This window comes from Dasypus novemcinctus, chromosome 10 (assembly GCF_030445035.2).
Source record: "Dasypus novemcinctus isolate mDasNov1 chromosome 10, mDasNov1.1.hap2, whole genome shotgun sequence".
NCBI lineage: Eukaryota > Metazoa > Chordata > Mammalia > Cingulata > Dasypodidae > Dasypus > Dasypus novemcinctus.
The window spans coordinates 96674227-96700311 of record NC_080682.1 but is presented as its reverse complement, the minus strand read 5'-3'; the positions used below and the strand labels follow the sequence as shown (position 1 = coordinate 96700311).

General features: G+C 36.4%; 1 pseudogene; it reads left to right on the top strand.

The window, feature by feature from the left end:
• Positions 1-506: 506 nt before the first annotated feature.
• On the top strand, positions 507-25136 carry LOC111761056 (armadillo repeat-containing protein 10 pseudogene; annotated as a pseudogene).
• Positions 25137-26085: the final 949 nt, after the last annotated feature.

The following is a 26085-nucleotide window of genomic DNA, read 5'->3' as shown; positions in this document are numbered from 1 at the left end:
TTGCGTCCCCACCCCTTGGTGGGTGGGGATTCACAGGTAAAAGACATGGCAAAGGACAGAGTTGGGGGCTTTTATTGTTGTAGTTTTGATTTTGGAGTTTGATTCTGAAGACTTAAACTGAACCCCGGGGAAGTCAGCAAGCAGAGGAAAGAGATGCCTGCCCAGGAAGGAAGGACTCTTGAGGCCAGAGTAAAGCAAGCCCCAGGGATGTAGGAACCCAGGAAGCCTGAACCCTCACAGATGTTGGCAGCCACCTTGCTCCAACACATGAAATAAATTTTGGTGAGGGAAGTAACTTATGCTTTATGGTCTGATATCTGTGGGCTCCTCCCCCAAATAAAAACTCTCTATAAAAGCCAATCAATTTCTGGTGTTTTGCATCAGCGCTCCTTTGGCTCACTAATACAGAATTTGGTACCGAGGAATGGTGAAGTGCTTTTGCAATTACCAAAATGCTGGAACAGTTTTATAAATGGGTATGGGGTATTTTTTGGATGAATTGTGAGATGCTTGCTGGAAAAGGCCTACAACATTTTGAAGAGACTGTTGATAGCAATATGGATGCTAAAGAGACTTTTTATGATGCCTTAGAAGTAAATAATGAAATTATTATTGGAAACTGGAGGAAAGGCCATCCATGCTGTAAAATTGCAGAGAACTTAGCAAGATTAACTCCCAGTGTTGTACGGAAGGGAAATTTGAAAATGGTGAGCCTGAGCATTTTGCTGAAGAACTTTCCAAAGTAAACTTGGAGAATGCATCTTGGCTTCTCCTAGAAGCTTATAGCAAAATGCTAGATGAGCAAGATAAGCTGAGAACTGAATTGTTGGGCACGAAGAAAACAGAAACTGATTCTGAAAATTCCAAGTCTCTGAAAATCAGGCTTACAGATGAAAGTGCCCTATTGGAGGACTTAACTAAACTTGGAACTTGTAAATCAGGAGGGAATATGCAGTTATTTCGGAAAGACTTGTGGAAAGTCTTAGACTATCTCATAGCTTGGACCCCTGCTTCCTGCATTCTAAACCAATAGACTTTTTGAGAGAGCTGTATGAACAAAACCAATGTCAGCCTGGAATTAAAAGGACGTTGAGAGGAAAGACTGAAGGAGAAACAGCTTTAAGAGGAAAACATGGAAGCTCAGATCTGGAATTAAGACTTCACCAAGAGAGGAACCCCACCCATGTGTACAGAGAGGGTGAGTTTGCCCCAGTAGTTGAAGAGGGTGGATATTACTGTACGATGTTCTGGGAGAGTTTTCCTGTCCCAGGGTACAGAGTGGGTGGAGCACATTTCCCAAGGACTAGGGTGGTTAAGTTCAGTACTCCACAGGTCTGAGAGGGGTGGACCTGTACCCCAAGGGTTAGGGAAGGCCAGATGGTCAAGTCGTTGTTCTAAGAGGTTTGAGCCTGTATGCCAAAAGTTAGGGGGAATATTGTCTTCAGATCACTGTACTAGGTGGGTTAAGACTCTAACCCAAAGACTGGGTAAGGTGTGGTGATCATCCCAACACTCTTGGAGGGAGAAATCTGGAGCTTGGTTGATAGCCAGATGCTTGATGAGGGTGGAACCAAGAAAATGGCCATTGGGTAAGCATGTGGTAAGGGTGGGTCCCCATATGGCCCCAAGGAGAATAATCCATTTTCTTAAGATGACTCTCAGACTTTGAAATCAACAGAAGATTCTGTCCAGGTCTACTGAACTGCAGAGAAACCATAACATAATTCGTGTTTCCTTCCCAATTTCTCCTTATTGTAATGAGAATGTTTATCCTTTGTCTGTCCATTTGTGTATTAGAAGCAGATGAATTGTTTTATAAGTTTCAGAGGTCTATAACAGACAGGACTTTGCCCCAAGACAACCTGTATTTCTTTAAATTGATTGTGATATGATTTAGTACTTGCATTATTACTGATTTAAGGTGTTTTTTTTTAATATTTTATTCTCTTTTTGGTATTCAGAGGATGGAGTGTAGCAGTTTGATATGGCTATGAATTCCAAATCTGATATTAGATTTTTTTTGTAATCTGATCTGTGCCTGGACCTGATTGAGTTATGATTAGGGCTTTATTTTAATTGGACCACATCATTAGGACATTGTGTTCCCACCCCTTGGTGGATGGGGACTCACAGATAAAAGGCATGGCAAAGGACAGAGTTGGGGGCTTTAATGTTGGAGTTTTGATTTTGGAGTTTTATTCTGAAAGACTTAAACTGGAGCCCTGGGAAGTCAGCATGCAGAGGAAAGAGAAGCCAGCCCAGGAAGGAAGGAACCTTGAAGTCAGAGTAAAGCAAGCCCCAGGAATGTAGGAACCCAGGAAGCCTGGGCCCTCTCAGACATTGACAGCGATCTTGTTCCAACACATGAAATAGACTTTGGTGAGGGAAGTAACTTACGCTTTATGACCTGGTGCTGTAAGCTCCTACCCTGAATAAATACCCTTTATAAAAAGCAATTTCTGGTATTTTGCATCAGCACTCCTTTGGCTAACTAATACATATACCTTAGCCAAAGAGAATCCTAGAGTTGACACGAGCAACAACATTTTTAACATCACTAAAAGAGTCATACAAAATAAATCAAAATATTTGTTTTTCTTTTTTAAAATCCCAGAATACTGAGTTCATTATTTTACTTTAGTTTTCAAGAAAAATACCCTATGAATAGAAAGCATACAGAGTCGGACAATTCAGATGGTCAAATGTCATCAGAATTGCTATAGAATCCATCTTCATTATGGAGAGAACATAGGATTTAAATGTTTTTACACTTCATTAGCCTAGAAAATAGAACTTTAATCCTTAAGTTAAACTCTGTAAGGCATGTTCCTTGGATCTTGAAAGTAAATAAGATGCAATTAAGTAGGCTCTAAGGCATACAACAGAAAGGATGAATGTTAACGTAGGATTTTCTGAAAAGTGGGGATCGATGATGTAAGAATGAACAACAACCTCCAGAATGTTGTTGAAATGGACAAGGAGAAGACAGGTAAAATTAAGGTTTTCTCCTAATTTTTTGTTCTTCTATAACCTTGGTAACCAAGTAGAATATGTTTTCTGTAATGACCTTTTAAGGCATTTATGCCAACTGAAACATTTCAATACACTGTATGTATAGTCATAGTGATTAGGATTAAATAATTACTTTTAGAAGTATAATGTGATCCTCATTTCCAGAGTAACTATTTATCAAGAAAACTGCTGCACAGAGAAAATGGATTATATTTTTGGATAAGTTACTTCACTCAGAAACATCCTATCCAAATTGGCCATTAAAAAAGCACCATGGTATCAAACCACTCATTCTAAGATAGGTAATATGAAATTTTGTTCTTATATTACCCATCTATAGAAAGAACTTAATTCAGAGTATTTTGAAACCTGAAAATTTTAAGGAACCTCTCCCATATCTTCTGGGTGCTCACTCCAGAGATAACGGGGTTCACCATGGGTAAGACCAGGGCATAGATGTTGGCCACACATGTCAACACGGGGAGCTACATGGTACCCAAACCTGTGGGTAAGTAAAGAGAAAAAAGTTGATGTATAGGACACTAAGATGACAGAGACAAGGGAGCCACAAGTGCCCAAGGTCTTATGTCAAGCATCCTTGGATGGCAGGTGGAAGACAGCATGGAGTATAAAGACATAGGAACAAATGATCAATATGAAGTGTACCCCACCAGTAAGGAAGGCAACAACTAAGCTGTAGGCTTTGTGGATTCTTGTCTCTGTACAAGCAATCTTGACAAGTGCCATGAACTCACAGTATGTGTGGGAAATAATAATGGTTCTGCAGTAGGGAAGTCAACATAGCAGGAAGGGGTGATGACTGAGAAGTGCAGTACTCCAGAGTATGATGGCTAGACCCATTCCTCCAATTACTGTGTGTGTCAGAATAACTAAATGTCTTAATGTGTTAAAAATGCTACATAACAGTCAAATGCCATGGCTAGGAAGCAACCAGACTCCATGGTGGCGCAAGAGTGAATCAGGAAAACTTGAGTGAGGCAGGCTTCAACACAAATCTCTCTGTCATTGAGCCAGAAGGGGCTGAGAAGTTCTGGCATAGCTGTAGTGCTTACAATAAGGTCTGCCGCAGACAGCATGTAGAGGAAAATGTACATTGGCTGTTGGAGACTAGGGTCTGTCTTGATGATAAACAGAAGGGAGCAGTTTCCCAATAGAGCCAGAAGGTAGACCCCACAAAAGGGGATGGAGCTCCAGAAGTGGGCAGCCTCCAACCAAGAATGCCAATGAGATTGAAGGCTGATGGGTGGATATCAGTCTTATTGTATACTGACATAAAAAGTATTACATGGCTTATACAGGTCTTCATGGCTTTTTCTGTAAAAAAACAAATAAATTATAAGTTTTTACAGCTTTCAGTCTCTTACCATTTAATCCAAAAGACAGGGAGTGGTAGGACTTGGGTACTTCCAAAGTCTGTATATATTTACATGAAAATATTTTCATTTGGCAGTGTGCCAGGCATTATTTTGGCATCATACTGCCTGCAGAATGGCATTACCTAAATAAATATACAGAGGGCATCTTTAATGAGACATATAACAAGTATTTTCTTCTCCTTATTTAACTGTTTGTATCTCATCCATGAACAGTGTTGATTTAATAACTTTTACCAAATTTTGCCATTGATATTTTTTTCCTTTATCTGTAAATGCAGTTTTCAATTAAATGATCTATAGGTGCTAAACAACAGCAAATATCTAAGTACCAATTCTATAGTTAAATATCAGAAATCCTCAGATCTCCCTAGGAGAAGAATTCTTCAGTTGAAATCTGAAGAATTTATTAGAGTCATGGGCTTAGAGTACTTAGAAATAATGCAGTTATAACAAAGGAAATGGAGTGAGACAAAAGGGATGATAAGAGGTTTTGACTAGAGACTAAGATCATAATTTTTTAGATTTTACTCAAGGTGGTTTAGAGACATTCCAAGTTATATCATGTAGCCTTGGGAATGTAATATCAAAATTTGGGAGAATGTGTAGACTGTTGGGCCATGAGCAGAAGGAAGCTCACTCTCCTCAACATGGTGTTCATTCAGGATGAGGAGCAAGTTAGAGTTAGCTTATTGACAGTGTAACAGTACCTGAAGCATGTAATACACTTTTCATGACTCTCCATCAGCAACAGAATTATGCACACACTTGACTTTATCAGTCAAGAATTTCAGTAATCGGGTTAGTACCCATAGTGTGAAATTCTTTGATCTCCTGACATGTATCTAATTAGGCAGGCACCTGTATGGCTTGTTCTTGATTAAGTTCACTCTGTAGGTAGTATATTGTATCCATTGTTTGGTTTATGTTTTTTCCTGTGCTAAGCAGGCTTTCCTGGCATTAACTGATCTCTAATCCCTTTCCCTATATTGAAAATTTCCCATTAAGCTGGTTCTATTTCTTAAGACAGTTGAAGCAACTTTTGAAATTATATTGAGACATTTCTCAATAAAAGAAATATTTCTTTTTTTAATTGACATGGAAAGAGGGGCCTTTTTAATTGAAAAATGTAGTTTACAAAAGAACATGTACAGAATTATCTCATTTAATTAAATTCTAATTACATCTCTATATCTATCTAACCATTTATCTAAGATATTTACAGTAGTATTGTCTGAGTGGTAGGATTATCATATTTATTATTATCTCTTTTCTTTTTTATTTACAAAAGACCTATTGATTGCTTGTTTGTTTTTTGTTTTTTGTTTTTTTTTGGGAAGCCCTACTGACTGTGCTCCTGAGAAACTCCCTTTACCATTATGGAATTTGTAGCTTATGAACTCTTCGTGATAGGAAAAGTGACCTTTAAATCAATGCCCAATGAAGTTATTATGTCAATATCTGGTTACATTTACACAATACTCCTTTGCTTCATGAGCTGTCTTCTAAGTTTCATACCGAATATTTCTGTTTATTATGTGTGTTTGACCCCCTAGAGATGGAAAGTCTCTTTTGGGTATGGATAAACCTGGATATGCTTGTCAAGAAACCTTTGGGAAGTTTAGTGAATGGCATTTGTGAATCAAGGCAAAGCAAGACTGCAGGGAATCCATTATATTGAACTATTATGTTATAATGCAATAGCAATATTTCTAAATGCTTACAATTGGTCAATTGCTTGTTTGGACCATTTAATATTTTAACACCTTTAGATTTTATTTCTACTTTAACATGAGAATAGTTTAACTTGTATAAAGGTAAATAATTGATAAGTGGTAGACCTGCTTTTAGCCCAGAAACTGGTTTCAGAGACGAGATACCATTTTTTTTCAGGTAGGCAGTTTTTACCCCAACTTCTTTTAAGTATATATAAATATAATATGAGAGAAGATTTATATATGGAAAAATCATACAGAGTATAATGATCCCACCTATCATTAACACTTTCGATTAGTGTGGTATGTTACTTACAATTGATGAAAGAATATTATTATAATTGTACTATTAACCAAAATCCATAGTTTGTTTCACTGCCTCTTGCAATCCTGATTTTTTCCTTAATTTTTATTTTAGTAAATATATGCAAAGTAAATTTTTCCTTTAACCACATTCAAATATATAATTCAGTGCTTTTAATTATACTCACAATGTTGTGCTAACATCACCACTATCCATTACCAAAACCTTTTCATCACCCCAAATAGAATTACCGTTTAAGACTTAACTCCCTATTTCCTGCCCAGAACCTGGCCCTTGGGAGCCTGTACTCTAGTTTCCACAGTGTACCTTCTTAATTGCGATAATAAATTGCCTTAAAGATTTATCAGTCCATTTGCATGCTTCTATGTAAGCGAAAATGTGATGGTTAGGCTAGTGTGTCAACCCAGCCAGGTAATTATGCCCAGTTGTTTGGTCAAGCAAGCGCTGGGCTAATCGTAATACAAGGGCATTTATGGACTTTAGTCACCAGTGAGTTATATAGATAGCTGATTACATCTACATCTCTTAGGGAGATTGCCCTCAGCAATGAGTGACACTGTATCAAATCATTTGAATGCCTTAAAAGAGCATTTAATCAATGCTGATTTCAGTATTCAGAGATAATGTCCCATCTCGTCTTTGGACAGCCAATGGTCTCTGGGAAACTTATCAAAGACCTTCATTGGACCTTCATCGGAGCCCTGGTTCACAGCCTGCCTGCAGAATCCGGACACGTGCATTCCTGTAGTCACGTGAGAGACACTTATAAAATCACCTACTGTGGACAGATATCTCCTGTTGATTCTATTTCCCTAGAGAACTTTGACTAATACAGAGGATGAGTATTATTCTGTAGGAAACATTAGAAAATACCATCAGAATTGGTATGATTATGCATACTAATGATATATATATACATTATCATTAAATCTCTGCCTAAATATATATTGCCTATAGGTGCTGCTCCAAATCAAAGCCTTTTTCTTTTTAATTAAATCTTCTCCAATTAACTTACTTTCAAAGATAAGTCTTACTGGAAAAGTTGCATCACCACTCTTAATTTTACCTTGTCTACTGTGGTACTTATGTGTATTGGGCTAATGTATCTCTCTTTTTTTTTTTCCTAAAAGGATACCTTTTATGTTTTTATCTATATTTTTGCTTCCATCATAATACTTTTTCTCTCATTAATTCTCTCACCTTTGTACTTATCATTTATTCATCCCTTTAGAAAACGGATTTTTTATATTCTAGTCAACTTAAATATATTTCCCAGTAGAAGAAGAATGGATTATTTGGAGAGAAAAAATATATGAGGAAGTAAGTAGAAATTAAAATAACATCCCTGTTTCACTTGAAATCATGAAATTGAAAATTAAGACTAAAATGATATATAAACCATGCATTATATTTTAACCAACAGAATATTGATATTGGTGATGAGTGTTACTGAGGGTTTGAGTAAACTGGCACTCTTATGTATAATTGCTTTCTTTTAAAGGAAAATTACATGACAGTCATTATTATTAAAAATAATATTTTTGGCATAGCAATTTAACTACTTGCCACCCTAGGAAATAATTATAACATGGACACACATTCAGCAATACTCTGTAAAATTGCCTGTGATAGAAGTAAAATTAAAGCATTCAAATATATATCAATAACAAAATGGTTAAAAAATTGTGATATATTAATATTATAGTTAAATATGTATCAGCATCAGTTAAATATGTAAAGTATATCTCTTCACATATTACATAAACCAATAGAAATCTTCCTAGTTAAAAATATGAGACATAAAATAATTTTTAAATTTATATTAAATATATACACAAAATTGAATATATGCATATATATTCCATATAAACACATACATCTCAGTAAGTTTTTAATCACATAAAACAATCTGAAAAATATACATCCAATGTAAGAGGAGTCTAAATTGGATGATGGATAGAGAGTCATGTAAATATAGCATAATTTAGATTTATTATGATTTCAATTTTTTAAACAATACCAGTGTATTCAATGTATTTCTGTGTGACCTGTATATTATAAGGTAATTATGAAATAATGCAGTTAAAATAATATTGATCAGAAAATATCCATAACAAGAAATTACCAATGAGATATGAAAATTATTGAGGAAATATTCTAACTGCTTGGAATGCCTTCTCCCATATCTCCCTCTGCACTGAGAACTGTTAAGCCCTTCAATACCTGCAGCCAGTGCCCTTGGCTCTGTATTCTTCATTGAAAAAACCGTCAGTAAATTTTGGTTGGAAGTGATGCCTATTTACCCATCAGCCTAAATGAGTTCAGCTGTAGATCGGTTTCCAGATATCTGTGGTTCCCATGTCTGTGTGGTGGGCATGATCTCTCCATGGTGTTAGGGGAAGAGGCCACTGGGAGTAAGATTTGAGTGGCAAATTCAGCTTCTAAGTCCTTGGAACTGACTAATCAATAAAAGGAGAATCCAAGAAAGGGGTGAGGGGAGGGAAGAGGGGGGTGAAAGTCTTCCTAACTCTCTCTGGATCCTGCCTCTCAGCAGGAATGCTTATGTTCCAGAATGCTGGTTCTTAAAAATATCATATATATATATATATATATATGGAACAAGGGAAGATAAATGTTTTCTAGTTATTTTGTTTTATATAATACTTTTTCATATATAATAGAGAATATGCAGAGAAAATTAATAGCATTCATAATGCAAATTACTATTTGCTTTAATTTTATAATTTTCCTTTTCAACTGATTTTGAATATTCAATTATATTGGATTGTACATTTTTATATAAAAAAAAATCCTTATTTTAGTTTATGATATATGCATTGTTCCCTTCATAATTCATTAGAATATGTTTAACAGAAAATTTACTTAGTTATGTTAAAAAAAAAACACACAATAAGATTTAAATAAGAACTTTATTATACCTAAATGTTAATGTGGAAAATTTGACACCTTTCAACATACAGTCCTAGGTTACCTAGGTTATTTGCTTAGTTTAACATTTACAGCAGGTTTCTTTGAGATCTCTTAAAAGATTTTAAGGAATTTTTCAATAAATCTGTGATTTCGTTAAATGTAGAACTTAGAATTCATAATTTTATCACTATACTTGATATTCTTTATATATTTCTTAAGTATGAATCTTGTATCAATTATGCATATATGTGTGTCTAAAATCATGACTTTGTTTCAGCAAGTACTGGGGATTGAACCCAAGATCTTGTACATGGGACACAGGCACTCAACTACTGAGTTATCTCTACTCCCCAGTGAGAGCTGGATTTTTCATTTGTTTGTTTGCTTTTTAGGAGGTATGAGGGCTCGAACCCAGTACCTCATAGATGAGAAGCATGTACTCAACCACTTGAGCTATATCTGCTCCCATATTTTTATTAAATTTACATTTAGCTGCTCTGAAAAGCTCCTCATATTTACATCTGTGATTCTACCATCTGTCTCCTTGTTTGATCTACAATGAACACAACAATCTATGGCATAAGAACCAAGAGAATCTGAGAATGATTCTTCCAAGTGTTGTCTTCTAAATTCTGAAACAGTCAACTCTTTCCTTAACAAGTTCCATTTCCTTATGGAAAAATGGCATCAACCCTCTCTCTAGAAACACAGAACACTACATCTTACATTTGTAATATATGGAGTTATTAATTAGCATTGATGCAATTATTTTCTCCTTGGGCAACTTGCTTAGGAGATGGCTGACCTGGATGATTTTTTTCTTAATATATTTTCCTGATAAAACAGAACCTTCACTAACATATGATTACTTTTACTGATTTGTTTGCTCCCCAAAGACATGATTTGTTTGCTCCCCAAAGACAATCTCCTTGCTCAGACTTATCAGAGTTATTAGAGTTATTATTAACACATTATCTTTGACTTTGACTAAAATAACATGAGTTTGAAGGTCTCATTTAACAGGATTATCTATATCTCATGTAAAATAAGATAAAAAGATTTTTAAATCTGTAAGCTTGGAAATTAGGATGGGACTAGGAAAATGTCTTTTGAAAAGATCAGGATATTCAGGATATACCTTCTAGAGTTCTTCCAGAGATATTGTGTGTATGTTTTTGTCATATTGTTATTTTATTAAGTTTAGCTACAATCCTATTATACTATATAAAGAAATTTATTCACAAACACTTGCCCAGAGGATTTAATTAAATCCAAAATTGTCCCACCCATCTTTTCTTTTTCTGTTTTCTCAATGTGGTTCAATTTAATTCTTTGAAAATATCTACAGCCTCCAACTTTTTGATATGTGTTACAAAACAAAGACCTATTCTCTATTAAATATTTTCTTCTTATTCCTATTTCTAACTGCTTTTCATTGTGATATTATTCCTTCCCTTCCTTTTGTGAGATTCAATTACCCAGATTTATATAGAATATAATAGATAAGTAATTATGAGTGCATTAATATAAGAATTATATTTTGGGTATTGGTCATCATAATTATTATATTAATCTCTTCTGAAACTAGAATACCTATCACAATGTAGAGTTATAGAGCATCATGTCATTTTTTTCCTTCAGTTTTCAAATATCTCCTTTTGAGACAAATTAAGATTTCTTTGGATTGTCTGGTGTCTGGAATGGCTTGACTGCATTATATAGGATGCCTTATAAGTCCAAACTTTCTCCTTCAAAGGAAACTATTAGCTCCTTGTTCGTATTTCTGATTGTTTGAACTTATTTCATTGTCTTCCATTTCACATTGAATTGAATAGGAGGGTATATACTTATATTTCCTCCTATTCTGATATTGATGAGTGTCATGAGATTGCTGACTCTCAAACCAGATTGCTCAGGTTTGAGTTCTCATATCATTACTTAGAAGCTGTGTTGACCTTAATCATTGTTAAACCTCTCTATGCCTCTCTTTCCTCAACTGTAAAATGGGAATATTAAAGTACCTATTTCATAAAATAATTTTGACACCGTTATATTTTACTACATGTAATATGGTTCCAGTGGAATGGATTTCTAAGAAGCTTGAAAAATTCAAGTCTGGAATTAAGGAAAATCATCCAGAAGCAATGCTTAAATTATAATCAAGAAGGGAAAACTAGAAATAGTTTAATGATAGAGACTTATTTTCACTAATTCTGATGACAAATTATGATTTACTGATGAAGATAAAAAAAGGAATACAGATTTAAGAAAGAGGAAATTTAAAAAATGATTTATCGGTTCTCAGAATCATTATCATGATTGTGCTGATAATGTCTACAGGTTTGTTTAAGAAAAAGGGGGAGGCAGGGCAAGATGGTGTCTGAGTGAGTGCACCTTATAGTCTCTCCTGCAAAGAAGTGGCTGAGCAGCGTTGGAAATTCTTCAGGACTAGGCTGTTTTGGGATTTTGCAGAGCAGGAGGTGTCTGGACATCGATTTGGTGGGACGGTGACAGAGAAGATTCATTTAAAAGGTAGAATTAAGGCTCTCTTACACAGAGATAGGGGCTGTGGGCAGGACAATCCCCCCTGGGGCGGGCGTCATGGCAGCAGTGATTCCTGGAGGCTCTGTGGTACAGGGCAATTCATAAACCCTGAGCGGGCTACTCGGGCTTGCAGTCTTTGGAAACTGATTTGGTGAGACAGAGATGGAGTTTTTGCGAGGGGTGGAATCTTGGGTTTCTGACACGGAGATCAGCGCTTCCAGCTAGAGTCCCGCCCCCTAGGGCTGGCTGCCAATCTGCAGTGTCCTTAAATTGGTTGCAATATAGAGGTGCCCCCAGTAGGGTGTTTTGGGGGCTTGCAAGGCGGGAGGTGTCGTGAAGTCAAATTGGTGACACAGTGACAGAAGAGACTCTTGTGAGAGGGGGAATTTTGGGTTTCTGACACAGAGGTCAGAGTTTGCAGATGTGACCCCCCGCATAGGGCTGGGATGCAGCTGTGGGGATCCCTGAAGGCTGTGTTGCACTGCAGTGCTCCCAGGCTCCCTGTTAACCGGATTTGAGGTTGCCAGGTCTGTGTCCCCTAAACCCTGGTGGCCCACACCTCAGAGAATCACACCTCTTGAGTCTGCAATATCACAGACTTCCCATCCCTGAATCCACCACACACTGAGGTCTATCTGAGGTCCTTGATTGTCCTAGCCCTCAACATTTGCGTTTTTTTTTTTCCTCTTTCCTTTTTCTCTTTTTTCTTTTCTTTCTTTCTTTTTTTTTCTTTTTTATTGTCCTGGTTGCTAATATTGCATTATCTCCTAGTCTTCTCTCCCATTGTATCCCCCAACGTCTTTTTTCTATTTTAGGTTTTTTCTTTTTCTTGCTTGCTTCCCTCCCTTTTCTTTCCCCACCCCACCTTTTTTCCTTCTCTCTTTTTTTCTTTTCCCTTTTTCTTCTTATTTTATCTTAATTATAAAATAGGTGCTGCAGGGAACACCTCACATTTGCTGGGTTTCCTCATCCTCCATTGCCTTGTTTCTGTGTGAATTGATTTTGGCCACCTACATTATCTCTTTACCCCCACATCTTGATATCCTCCATCATCTACTGTCTCTACTTATATTCCACATCCTTTCCTTTGGTCCCCAAATTGTCTAACTTTTAATTTCTAATACCTTTGTTTTGTTTTCTGTCTTTTATCCACTCTTGATACTATTGTCTTTCTTTTCTCTTTCCCTTTCTCTTGAAAACACTGGCTTTTTAATTCATACTATATTCCTCCCATATTCAGTTGACTACCTCATTATAGGTACTCTACATACTGCTATAACTCTACACAACTTACATGAATCTAATATCCATCCCCCCAGATCTCATATTGTTGCTCTGCTAACATTTATTACCAATACTACTTTATACATTTTCCTTTTGTACACAAGTGCCTTTCCCTGGCCCTAATATTTTCCTTCAAAATGAACTCAGCCAGCAACAAGAAATTAGAATAAGAAGAACAAAGTGCCAAAGAGAAGATATAACACTTACGCAAGAACAACAGCTAATTAATCCCCAAGGCTAGACAAAGAAGCTAAGGAACGGATTAAACCTGTCAAGATAAAATGACGACCAGACAGCAACAAAAATCTACAAACCAAACCAGTAATCAGGAAAACATGGCTGAATCCAATGAACAAACTAAAAACCAGGAAGGAGAGCAGAACTTCAGACAAGTAATTAAATATCTCAGAACATATATCAGACAAACTTAATGAAGTAAAGGAAGAGTTTAACAACATGAAGAAAACAATTGGAGAGGAAATTGCAGACATACACAAAAAGATAACAGATATGATGGGAAAGAACACCACAGTTCAAGAAATCAAAAATACATTCGCAGCAAATAGCAGCAGATTAGAAGAGGTAGAGGAGAGAATTACTGATGTGGAAGGCAGTACATCGGAAATCAAACCGATAGTAGAATTGATTGATAAAAAGATAGAAAAAATCCAGCTAGGACTTAGGGACCTGAATGACCATGCAAAATGCACAAACATATGTATTATGGGCATCCCAGAAGGAGAAGAGAGGGGAAAGAGGTCAGAAGGGGTGTTGCAGTAAATAATGGCTGAAAACTACCCAAATCGACTGAGAGAGACAGATGTACATATCCAAGAAGCACAAGGCACCCCAAACATCATAAACACCAGGAGGCCCACCCCAAGACATATACTTGTCAAATTATCCAATGTTCAAGACAAAGAGAAAATTCTAAAAGCAGCAAGAGAAAAGAAAACCATCACATACAAGGGAGGCTCTATAAGATTAAGTGCTGATTTCTCATCTGAAACCATGGAGGCAAGAAGGCAGTGGTGTGATATAGTCAAGGTGCTAAAAGAAAAAAAATTCCAACCAAGAATATTCTACCCAGCTAAACTAGCATTCAAAAATGATGGGAGAGTTCAAAATATTCACAGATAAACAGAAATTGCAAGAGTATGCCAACAAGAAACCTACACTTCAAGAAATACTAAAGGGAGTTCTACAGGAAGAAAGGAAAAAACAGGACAGGCAGAGTTGGAGGAGAGTGTAAGAGCAACAAAAAAGACAAAAAGAGAAGAAAAAAGAAACAAACAAAATATGACAAACACAAGTCCAATCAAACTATGGCTAACATAAATAATTCCTTGAAAGTAATAACACGAAATGCCAATGGTTTAAACTCACCTATCAAAAGATTCAGACCGGGACATTGGATAGGGATATATGACCCATCTATATGCTGTCTACAAGAGACACATCTTAGACCCAGAGATTCATGGAGACTGAAAGTGAATGGTTGGAAAACAATCTTACAAGCAAAGAATAACCAAAAAAAAAAAAAAAAAAGGCAGGAGTAGCTATATTAATATCAGACAAAATAGACTTTAAATGTGAAACAATTGTGAGACACAAAGAAGGATACTACATATTAGTGAAAGGGACAATCTGTCAAGAAGAATGAACAATCATAAATATTTATGCTCCTAACAAGGGCACCTCTAAATACGTGAGGAAAACACTGGAAAAACTAAGTGAAAAGATTAGATGCATCTACAATTATAGTGGGAGATTTTAATACACTACTATCAACTCTGGACAGAACATCTCAAAAGAGAATCACTAAAGAAACAAAAACTTTGAACAGTATATTAGAGGAGCTGGATCTAATAGACATATACAGATCATTACACCCAAACACAGCAGGATATACATTTTTCTCAAGTGCACATGGATCATTCTCCAAGATAGACCATATGCTAGGCCACAAAGAAAGGCTTAATGAATTCAGAAAGATTGAAATCATACAAAAAACATCTCTGACCACAGTGGAGTGAAACTGGAAATCTGGAAGGGCCAGAGACCCAGATCTCACACCAAGATTTGGAAATGAAACAGCACACTCTTAGAAAAACAGTGGGTCAAAGAGGAAATATCAAAAGAAATAAAAAACTACCTTGAAACAAATGATAATGATTACACAACATACCAAAACTTATGGGATGCAGCAAAAGCAGTACTGAGAGGGAAATTTGTAGCCATAAATTCATACATCAAAAAAGAAGAAAGAGCAAAAATTGAAGAACTAACTGCACATTTGGAGGATTTAGTAAAAAAACAAGAAATTAATCCCACAGGAAGAAGAAAGAAGTAACAAAGATAAGAGCAGAACTATATGAAATAGAAAAGAAGAAAGAACTTGAAAAGATAAACAAGACCAAGAGCTGGTTTCTTGAGAAGATCAATAAAATTGACAAACCCTTAGCAAGACTAACAAAGAAAAAAAGAGAGATGCAAATACACAAAATAAGAGAAAGGAGATATCACCACTGACCCCACAGAAATAAAGACTATCATAAGAGGATACTTTGAAAAACTGTACTCCAACAAAAATGACAATTCAGAGGAAATGGACAAATTCCTAGAAACACATAAGCAGCCTATATTGATGAAAGAAGAAATTGATGATCTCAACAAACCAATCACAAGTAAAGAGATAGAATCAGTCATTAAAAACCTCCCAATTAAGAAGAGCCCAGGGCTCTTCACAAGTGAATTCTGCAAAACATTCCAGAAAGAACTAACACCAATCCTGCTGAAACTCTTCCAAAAAAATTGAAACAGAAGGAACATTGCCTAACTCATTCTATGATGCCAACATTACCCTAGTACCAAAGCCAAACAAATACATCACAAGAAAGGAAAATTACAGACCAATTTCTCTAATGAACCTAGATGCAAAAATACTTAACAAAATACTTCCTAATCATATTCAACAACACATTAAATGAAATATACACCACGACCAAGTGGGAATCATTCCAAGTATGCAAGGATGGTTCAACATATGAAAATCAATCAATGTAATACATCATATAAATTGCATGGTATTGGCATAAGGAGAGACACACAGACCAATGGAATTGAATTGAAAGTTCTGATCTAGAACCTCATATATAGCCACATAATATTCGATAAAGCGACCAAACACTCTCAACTGGAGAGAATGGCATATTCAACAAATGGTGCCTGGAGAACTGGATATCCATATGTAGAAGAATGAAAGAGGATTACCATCTCACACCTTATACAAAGATCAACTCAAGATGGATCAAAGACCTAAATATAAGAGCCAAGACCATAAAGACCTTGGAAAGCAGTGTAGGGAAACATCTACAAGGCCTTGTAATAGGAAATGGCTTCATGAACTTCACACCAAAAGCACGAGCAGCAAAAGAACAAGATAAGTGGGACTTCCTCAAAATTAAAGCCTTCTGCAATTCAAAGGAGTTTGTCAAGAAAGTAAAAAGGGAGCCTACACAATGGGAGAAAATATTTGGCAACCATATATCCAATAAGAGAGTTATAACTTGCATATATAAAGAACTCCTATATTTTGAAAATAAAAAGATAACCCATTTTAAAATGGGAAAAAGATTTAAACAGACACTTCTCCAAAGAAGAAGTACAAATGGCTAAAAAACACATGAAAAAATGCTCCAAATCTTTAGCTATCAGGGAAATGCAAATCAAAACTATAATGAGATACCATCTTACTCCCATAAGATTGGCAACTATGAAAAAAACAGAAGAATACAAATGCTGGAGAGGATGTGAAGAAATGGGAACACTCATCCACTGCTGGTAGGAATGCAGAAGGATCCAACCATTCTGGAGAACATTTTGGCGTTTTCTCAAAAAACTAACCATAGATTTGCCATATGACCCATTAATTCCACTGCTGAGTATATACCAGCAGAACTGAAAACAAGGACACAAACTGATATATGCACACCAATGTTCATAGCAGCATTGTTCACTATCGCCAAAAGTTGGAATCAACCCAAATGCCCATCAACAGATGAGTGGATCAATAAAATGTGGTATATACATACAATGGAATACTACTTGGCTTTAAGAACAAATACACTACAAACACATGTGATAACATGGATGAATCTTGAGAGCCTTATGTTGAGTGAAGCAACCCAGGCATTGAAGGACAAATATTACATGACCTCAATGATATGAAGTAAGTAAACCAAACTGCCTCAGAAAGCTAGTGACTGGAAGATAGGCTTACAGGAAATCGGTGGGGGTAGAAGGATGTAAGCTGACATCTACATGGGTGAAATCTATGATAAGCTGGAGGTAAGTATGTGTACAAGGAAGGGATAAAATGGGGTGGGTCTTTGCAGGCTTGAGGGGGGCTAGGGATGAGCGGATGGGTAATATTGCCCAAGAAATTGGGGAGAGGGTGGGGCAACATACAAACGTAGGAGATTGTCAGGTGTTGGTTGAGAGTATAATGCTGAGAAAACCTTTTCAAAATATAATTAGGAAAGTTACCTGTTTAAGATACTTAAAGGGGATAATCTAACGCAGCACAAACTCCTAGGGAATATCTGAATGCTCATTTTGCCAGAGTGGGTTATACCATTGGGTAGAAACCCATATAATGAGAGTGAAGGTAGACCACATCCTGGGGAGGACTAATGCCATCAAATAGAGGGAACTGTATCTCTCGAGAAATGGTGGCTCCCAGGGCATTAGGGCAGTTGAGCAAGTCAAGCCATCAACACTGTTGCAAGTATCTCTGAACATGGCTCCTCAAGAAATGAAGATTGACTGTCACTGTGGGCCACAAGGGGAGGGGAAATGGATATTGAATAGACAGAACCAACATAACTGTGAGGGCAATAGAAGTGTTTCACAAGAGTATGCAAGGATGGATATAAAACATGTAATGTTACACCAAAGACATATAGGGGCCAACAGACTAATAATGAAAATCATAATGTAAAATAGGATAACTAAAAATTTGGAAAATAGTGTAGCTTAAAGTATAAACTACAATGTAAACACAAATGTTACCTTGTTGGAAAGCTATTGTCTCAATATCTGTATATTAGTTGCAGTAAATATGGTATGAATATGTTAAAAGATTATTGCTGTGGAAGGGAAAAGGTTTTATATTGGGTATGTGGGAGTACTGTATATTGTATATATGAATTACTGTGATCTATAGCTCTTGTGAAGAGAAGCTTAATAATTAGGAAAAAAGAAAAGAAAAAGATAGGATGTAGAATTTTTCCAAATCAATATGTATTCTATATCTAACCTTTAAACACATCACTATATCTTATTTTACTATTAAGGGAACCTGGCATTATATTGGGGCTTCACTTTCAGGAAGTTTTGGATCACAGAGTGGTTCAACAATGGCAGCGGAGGAATACTGGTATGGGATGTTATTGACAGGGGACATATGGTTGACAGAGAGTTATACAGGGCATGTGTCCAGGGTGCATGGAAATGTTTGGATATACTCATAGTGGAAACAATGAAAAACAGCTGGGGGGGTGCTGAGTTCCTGGCCAGGGGGGCTCTGTCGTGGTCCCTAGGGGAGCAGCAGCAGTCCCCCGGGTGCAACGGCAAGGACGAGGAAGGAATGAGGGTCTAACAGTGAGCCCCTGATAATAATGACTATGCTTGTGAGCCTATATACCTGAAATAAGAACAAGGCCTAGAGCAGCACTGTGCCTAAGAGATCCCTCCTGACAGCCTCCATGTTACTCAAATGTGGCCAGTCTCGAAGCCAAACTCAGCATGTAAGTGCACTGCCTTCCCCCCAGCATGGGACATGACACCTGGGGACGAGCCTCCCTGGCACTGAGGGATCACTACCAAGTACCAGCTGATGACGTAACTAGAAAATGACCTTGAATTAATGGTTCAACACGGACCAGCAGCATATCCCTGTCTACATATAATAACAGGAGTTAAAAATGCTTTTTGACCTAAATTAAGGGGGAAATGGAAAGGACAAATGAGTTTATATGGCTATGAGTCTCTAAAAAAGAGCCTGTAGGTTGTCAGAAAGATTGCCTTTATGCACACCTGAGCAGAGTCTCAGAGATGGACAAAGTAGATACAACCCCAGAGGCTAAAGAGACCCACAGGTTTTATGGTCATGGGAGATGGAGTTCAGTGCCATGTCAGTTGGCCCTTCTTTGGAGTTGGTGTTTCTGCAGGATGGAGCTGGACTCAGATGTGATCTCTTTTCACAAGCCTTTCCGGTTACTTTACTGGAATTGTAGTTGGTGCTGGGATTTAAGTTATATCTAGGGGATCTGAATCTCTGGACTGACAATAAGATAGCCAGGCCCTGAGCCTCAACTGACTTCAGCTCCTACACTCTGAGTTATTGGACTTACCCACTCAGCTAACATGGAGTTGAAGAATGTCAACCACCACACCATGGAGCCAAGAGTGCCTACAACTGAAAGCAGGAGGATTGCATCCAGTATCCATGTGGCATCTAAGCCCCCTCGTGACATAGAATTGGAATGGACACAACCAATCCAAGGTCCACAGGAAGGAGGAATACAGTAAGGATTAGAGTGGACTTACTGATATTCTTTTCATGAACTATTGTGGTTAGTAATTGAGAAAATGTGGCATTGGTGTGGAAAAAGTGGCCATGGTGGCTGCTGGGTGCGGGGAATGGGAGGAATAGATGAGATGTGGACGCATTTTCAGGACTTGGAGTTGTCCTGGGTGGTGCTGCAGGGACAATTACTGGACATTGTAGATCCTCCCATGGCCCACTGGATGGAACATGGGAGAGTATGGGCTATGATGTGGACCATTGGCCATGAGGTGCAGCAATGCCCAGAGAGGGACTCACCAAATGCAATGGATGTGTCATGATGATGGGGGAGAGTGTTGCTGTCGGGGGAGTGGTGGGGTGGGGGTGAATGGGGAACTCATATTTTTTTAATGTAATACTTTTAAAAAATGAATTAAGAAAAAAATAAAAATAAATTAAAAAAAAGAAAAAAGGGATTACTTATCTCATGGTCCATGTCTCCTAGGTAAAGTATTAAGAATTTTAGCTAATAATAAAATATCTTCAAATATTCTAAATCACTTGTAATATATAAACTCAAGAAGTCTGGAAGCCAGGCTACCAATGACCCAATTGTTCAGCCAGCTGCTTAATTGAAAAATATTCATTCAGCAAATGTATCCTGGAGACTTATTAATGCCCACACACAATTACAGATGCTGGGAACATAGTGAAAAACAAGTCTTATATGAAGAAGATAGGCCCCATCCTTCATATAATATATACAAGTGGGGAGGATGGCATTTCAGATATTAAAAAAAAAAAAATTTAGAGTTTTTTACATTTTACTTTCAAAACATAGTTTAAAAATAGTTGGTTCTCTGAGAAAACAGGATGTGGTATGGGGGCTACTGTAGTTATAATTATGCTCTCTGAGGAGAGATCTGAAATATAATGGAAATAGATTTTGAAAACTGGGGAAAAAAAATCCATGCAAAACACAGTGATTAAGTAAAAGGGCCTGGAGGTGGAAGAGAGTTAATGTTGTTCAAAGTCAGAAAGAAAAGAAACAGATCAGGAACAATAGAGAAAGTGAAAACAGACGAATTTTGTGAAGACTACTCAAACCACAAATATTAAGCATATTTATAAGACTCATAAGATTGCATGGCTTTGTTGAGGGCAACTGATGCGTTGAAGGAAGACAGTGACATCAATAATGATTAACCACTGATTGAAGATAGACTTGGATATCAGAGGATACCCTTGCCAAAAGAAATAGTCTCTCATCTAACACTAACAGAAAAAATTTAGGAGTAGTGGAACTTCAAAGAAGACGAAATTCTCAAACTTACCAAGTCTTCTATGCTAAATTCAGGGCCAGGTTTGGGAATGACCCTGAGATTTGGAATAGAATAATCTCAGTTGACCCATTTGAAATTTTTGAAAACCCAGCTTAAAACACAAAACAAAACAATGACAATTACAATGAGAAAAATGAACTAAAAATTTGACAATTCCTTGTATACCTCTTCAGATACTAAAGATAACATCATCCACATTGAGATAAAATCTCCAAACCACTTATTGTGTAACAGCAAAAATTGCAAGATTTGATTTGGCTCCAAAGCAGGAAGAGGCTATGAAGTAGGTGTTTGCTGAAATACACATTGTGCAACATTTTGGGGGTATAAGTGGAAGTTTTGATTGGATGCAATTGCATGTGCTTCTACATACCAAGTCTTCTATTAATTCCCACCAGCAACAGAGCTGGTATGATTCCATCCACTGATTAGATGAATCAACCACTTAGTGCTAAGTTAACTGCATTGGACCCCAATCACTCTGGAAGGGTAAGATATATATGTCCACCTTGATTGGAAATAGTCACTCAATTTTCTTTGCAGGATTACCTTCACTGCTTGGAGGACCTCAGTCAGCACAACTATCTGAAGGTCTATAAAGTACTTGAATTACAAAAACAGAATCTTGCAAAGTGTCAGATGAGACCAAGGAAACAACTTTACAGCAATGAATCTGTGGCAGTGGGCACATGGTATCCACTAGTCCTTTATGTATCATGTAACTCAGACCACACGGTCATAATAAAGTAATGGAGCAATCTTGTCAGATGCTCCAGTAACAGTAAGCATACCTAGCCTCAAGATCTTGGTTTCAAGAAAGCCCACTGAGAAAGTTCCCAGTGGATTAACCTGGAACAATTTGAGCATGAAATTAAAAAGAATTACTATTGGATTATAACACAAAATATAAACATATTCCATGAATCCATATTGCTATAAATAAATTACTGTGTGAGTGAATAAACAACTAAAAAGGAATGAATAGTCATTCCTCCCATGCAGAATTCAAAATTATTTATGTTGCAATTTTCTTCAAAGAGATGGAGCATAACATTCCACTCCTTAAATGTGAATTATGCAGTGACTTCCTTTGAAGACTGTATTATGAAAAGTGGGTAAAGAGTAACTTTCTCATTTGAAATACTGGGCAAACACTACTGCAACCAGCTGATCAAGGTTAATTTCAATAGTGAATTCATGTTGATAGTATAAATTCTTGATATGATATAAGAATGACATTCTATCTTTGTGGTCTTCCTCTCAAAAACTCATAAATACTAAGATGTCATTTTAAAACTGTGAGTAAAAAATTCTTGTTGTATAAGTCATTGCATGGTATTTGCTTTAATATCCTTGCAGACTAATACATAACTGAAGAGCAATAGGGTACAATTGAGAGTAATCTATGACTGGTTTCTAACAAGAAAATAACACTTTCACATGCAAGTACTTATTCCACACTGAGTTGCTAGGGTCATTAGACAAGGCGGTGTTGAGGGGAATAAGAGTGCTTATAATAAAACCTCAGCCTAGAGTTTGAATTTGAATGACCTAAGAATTAACATACAAAATGAAATTGTGTAAATAAGTGAAAGTAGTGAAAAGTTAATGGTGGACCCAAAGATTGTTAGAGGAGTCTGCTACACATTAAAGCAGGCTAATTTAACATTAACTTGAAAACTGACATTCTTCAATCTAAAATATATTTAATCTCTCTCTCTATGTATATATATAAAGTACATGTGTTTATGTACAAATGTGGATAAGTATATCTGAGTGTGCTAATACTAACTTTGGATCACAGTTTTTATTTAACATTGTATTCGATTTAGTCTTTTCACCAAAAACTTTAAATGCACAGTTTTAATTCTTACAACGTAAACTATTATGTCGATGTTCCATGATTTGATTATTCAGTCCAGAGATATATTTAATCATTGTACAAGCACATTAGGTAATATTCTTCCAGATACTATATTATGGTACAAAAATAATGCAGATACAGTTTGTTCTATTTGGGCTACAGTGTAGATGGGAATCATTTTTATAGAATATATTCCTAGATGTTAAATCCTTAAGTCAAAGGGTAGGATAAAGGTTGCTAATTGTCTTTCTCAACATTGGTTACCCACACTTCTTTGGTAAAAAAAACTTGAAGTTTATTGTTGGTCAGGTGGCAACTTTAAATACTGCAATGCTTCCTGGACATCGATTCAACAAATATGCTCCTGTGACTAATTCTAGCCAGTGATATGTAAAGAGAAATGTTGGTGGTGACTTCTCCATCATGTCCTTATTATGCCACTGCTTCCATGTTATCTTTCCTGCATGCTGATGTGTACCTGATTATAGTAACTTATGTTGCCATAATATTATAAAGCAAAAGACAGCAGGTGGCAGAGAAGGAAAGTAAAAGGATTCAGGTTCCTGATCACATGGGGTCCTGTATTGTTTACGTTTGTCTTCCTGTTTTTGGTTTTGTTTCACAATTTTTAATTTCTATATTTTGTAAACTAATAATTTGGTTTTGCTTGTTTACTTGATTGGGTGGTTTTTAGCTAATATAAAGAATTCAGACATTCTTAAAAACAATTGGTGCATTACATCAAGTTATCTTCCAGAAATATTGTACAAATTGGTCTCAAATCAGGTAGTATGTAAGTGAGGCAATATGACCAATACCCTCATAATTGTAAGGATTATTCTTTTTAAAAGGATTTGTCTTTGCTTACCAAAACGTTTTATCTCATTAAAGCTTTAATTGAAATTTGCAAAGTGGAGATAATATTTTCATATTTTATGAATGATGTGTAGTTGATTTTCTTGAAGTTTTTAAGCCATGTCACATTCTTCATTTATCTATTGAATCAAAATATTATTAGCAGTTTCAAGGAGTCATTTTAACTTAAACATAATTTCTTTTCCTAGCATTGTTGTTTCAAATATTTTCCCAATGTATTTATATTTATTTTGGTTTGAGTATTCTAGCATATATATTTCTTGTATGATATTTTAGTTATAGTTTTCCTTTCGATACTTTACTCTGCCTCATGTATTAATCATCTAAACATGAAACATACTTTTTAGATTTATTTACCAGTCCAACATTATAAACTTTCTAAATTACTATTTTCTACAATTATTTTAATTATTTCCTTCTACCAATTCATCATAGATGACTTGCTCTGTTGCTAACATACAAGATCTTGAAAATGTGGGCAATCTATTTTTGTACCCAACTTTCAAAATCCTTAAAGCACTCAAGGCCTGAATGCTGAACAACTTCACAAACTCCTTTACATGCTTGAGTCAACTGAGGACCCACTAATTATTGAAAGAGTTTTGGTCACTGGGTAACAGTGCAGCCTCTCCAGGTAACCAAGCCATTAATCATGAATTGGAGAAAAAAAAAATCATGAATTGGGTGGTATTCCTGTTGCTGGAATCACAATGAACAGTCCCAACCACAGTATTAAAAAGAAAGCTTTAAATGAACTGAATAACGTGAGTGTGAGTGTTGAAGTCAAAGCACAATAAAGATATATATAAATCAAGCATATGAGGAAGGCTTCTCTAATCCACTGAACTATGCTGTGCAGCTGGCAGGTCTGAGACTTACCAATGACTACCAGCACATGCTTAATAGTTAGTTACCTTTCAGTTCTTTTCCACCTGATACTTACAGGAAATGAAAGAACCAAAGTTCAATTCTGAAAACTACTTTTGAATTTGTCTGAAAATCCAGCCATGACAGAAGGGCTTTTCAGTGCCCAAAAGGTATCAGTCCTCTGTTTATGACAGTCACATAGTAAGGGAGATTCTGCTTCCCAGCACTTAAACATTATTTCAGAATATAGACAACTGCCTCAAAGTGGATGGCTGTTTAGCTTTGTAGCCTACTTTTTCAAAAGGTTCACTGTTTTTCTTATTCATGGAGAAAAATGTGCTCAGAAAATGAGAGCTTTAGTTACTCACGATGATGTAAATGTGTAGGAAAAAGTTGTAATAAAATGCTGATTGGCCATATTTCCAAAAGATAACATAGTCTGGAAGTAATATGTTTAATAATTTTTTTATTTTCCATCTTCCTTACAAAGGGATTCTTTCCACTACTAAGTTTATACAGTAAATACCGTTTCATGATTAACTCAGATATTCACTGCCAAGATCATCAAGTTTATTTTGGGCCTTTTTATTCATACCAAATGAATATGAGAACTTATAATAAATACACTTTTTACAAATTTTTGTGTCTAGGTTGAGATATTGTTATTTTTTCTACGTAAAGTGACAGTGAACTTTTTTATTAAAAAGTTACCTGTATTAGTCAGCCAAAGGGGTGCTTATGTAAAATACCAGAAATTGGTTGCTTTTATAAAGGGTATTTATTTGGGGTAGGAGCTTACAGATACCAGGCCATAAAGTATAAGTTACTTCCCTTACCAAATTTCTATTTTCACGTGATGGAGCAAGATGGCTGCCAGTATCTGTGAGGGTTCAGGCTTCCTGTGTTCCTCTGGGCTCAGCTCCTGTTTTCTCCACAAGGTCAACTGTAGACTAGAGGCTCTCTAGGCTTTGCCTCGCTCCACAAGGTCAGCTGTAGAATATCAGGTGAATGGCTTTGTCTCTTTCCCTGGGGTTCCAGCTTAACGTTTCAGCATCAGACTTCATCATCAAACTCTAACATCAAAGCTCCAAAATTAAGAAACCCCTCAACTCTGTCCTTGGCCATGCCTTTTATCTGTGAGTCCCCACCCACCAAGGGGCAGGGACTCAATGCCCTAATGATTTGGTCCAATTAAAAACCTAATCATAACTCAATCAGACCCAAGTACAGATGAGATTACAAACATAATCCAATATCTATTTTTGGAATTCATAACCATATCAATCTGCTATACTACCCTTCTGCAACTTAAAGTGATTTGCAGTTACCTGTCTGAGAAGGCATTAGCATGTGACTAAC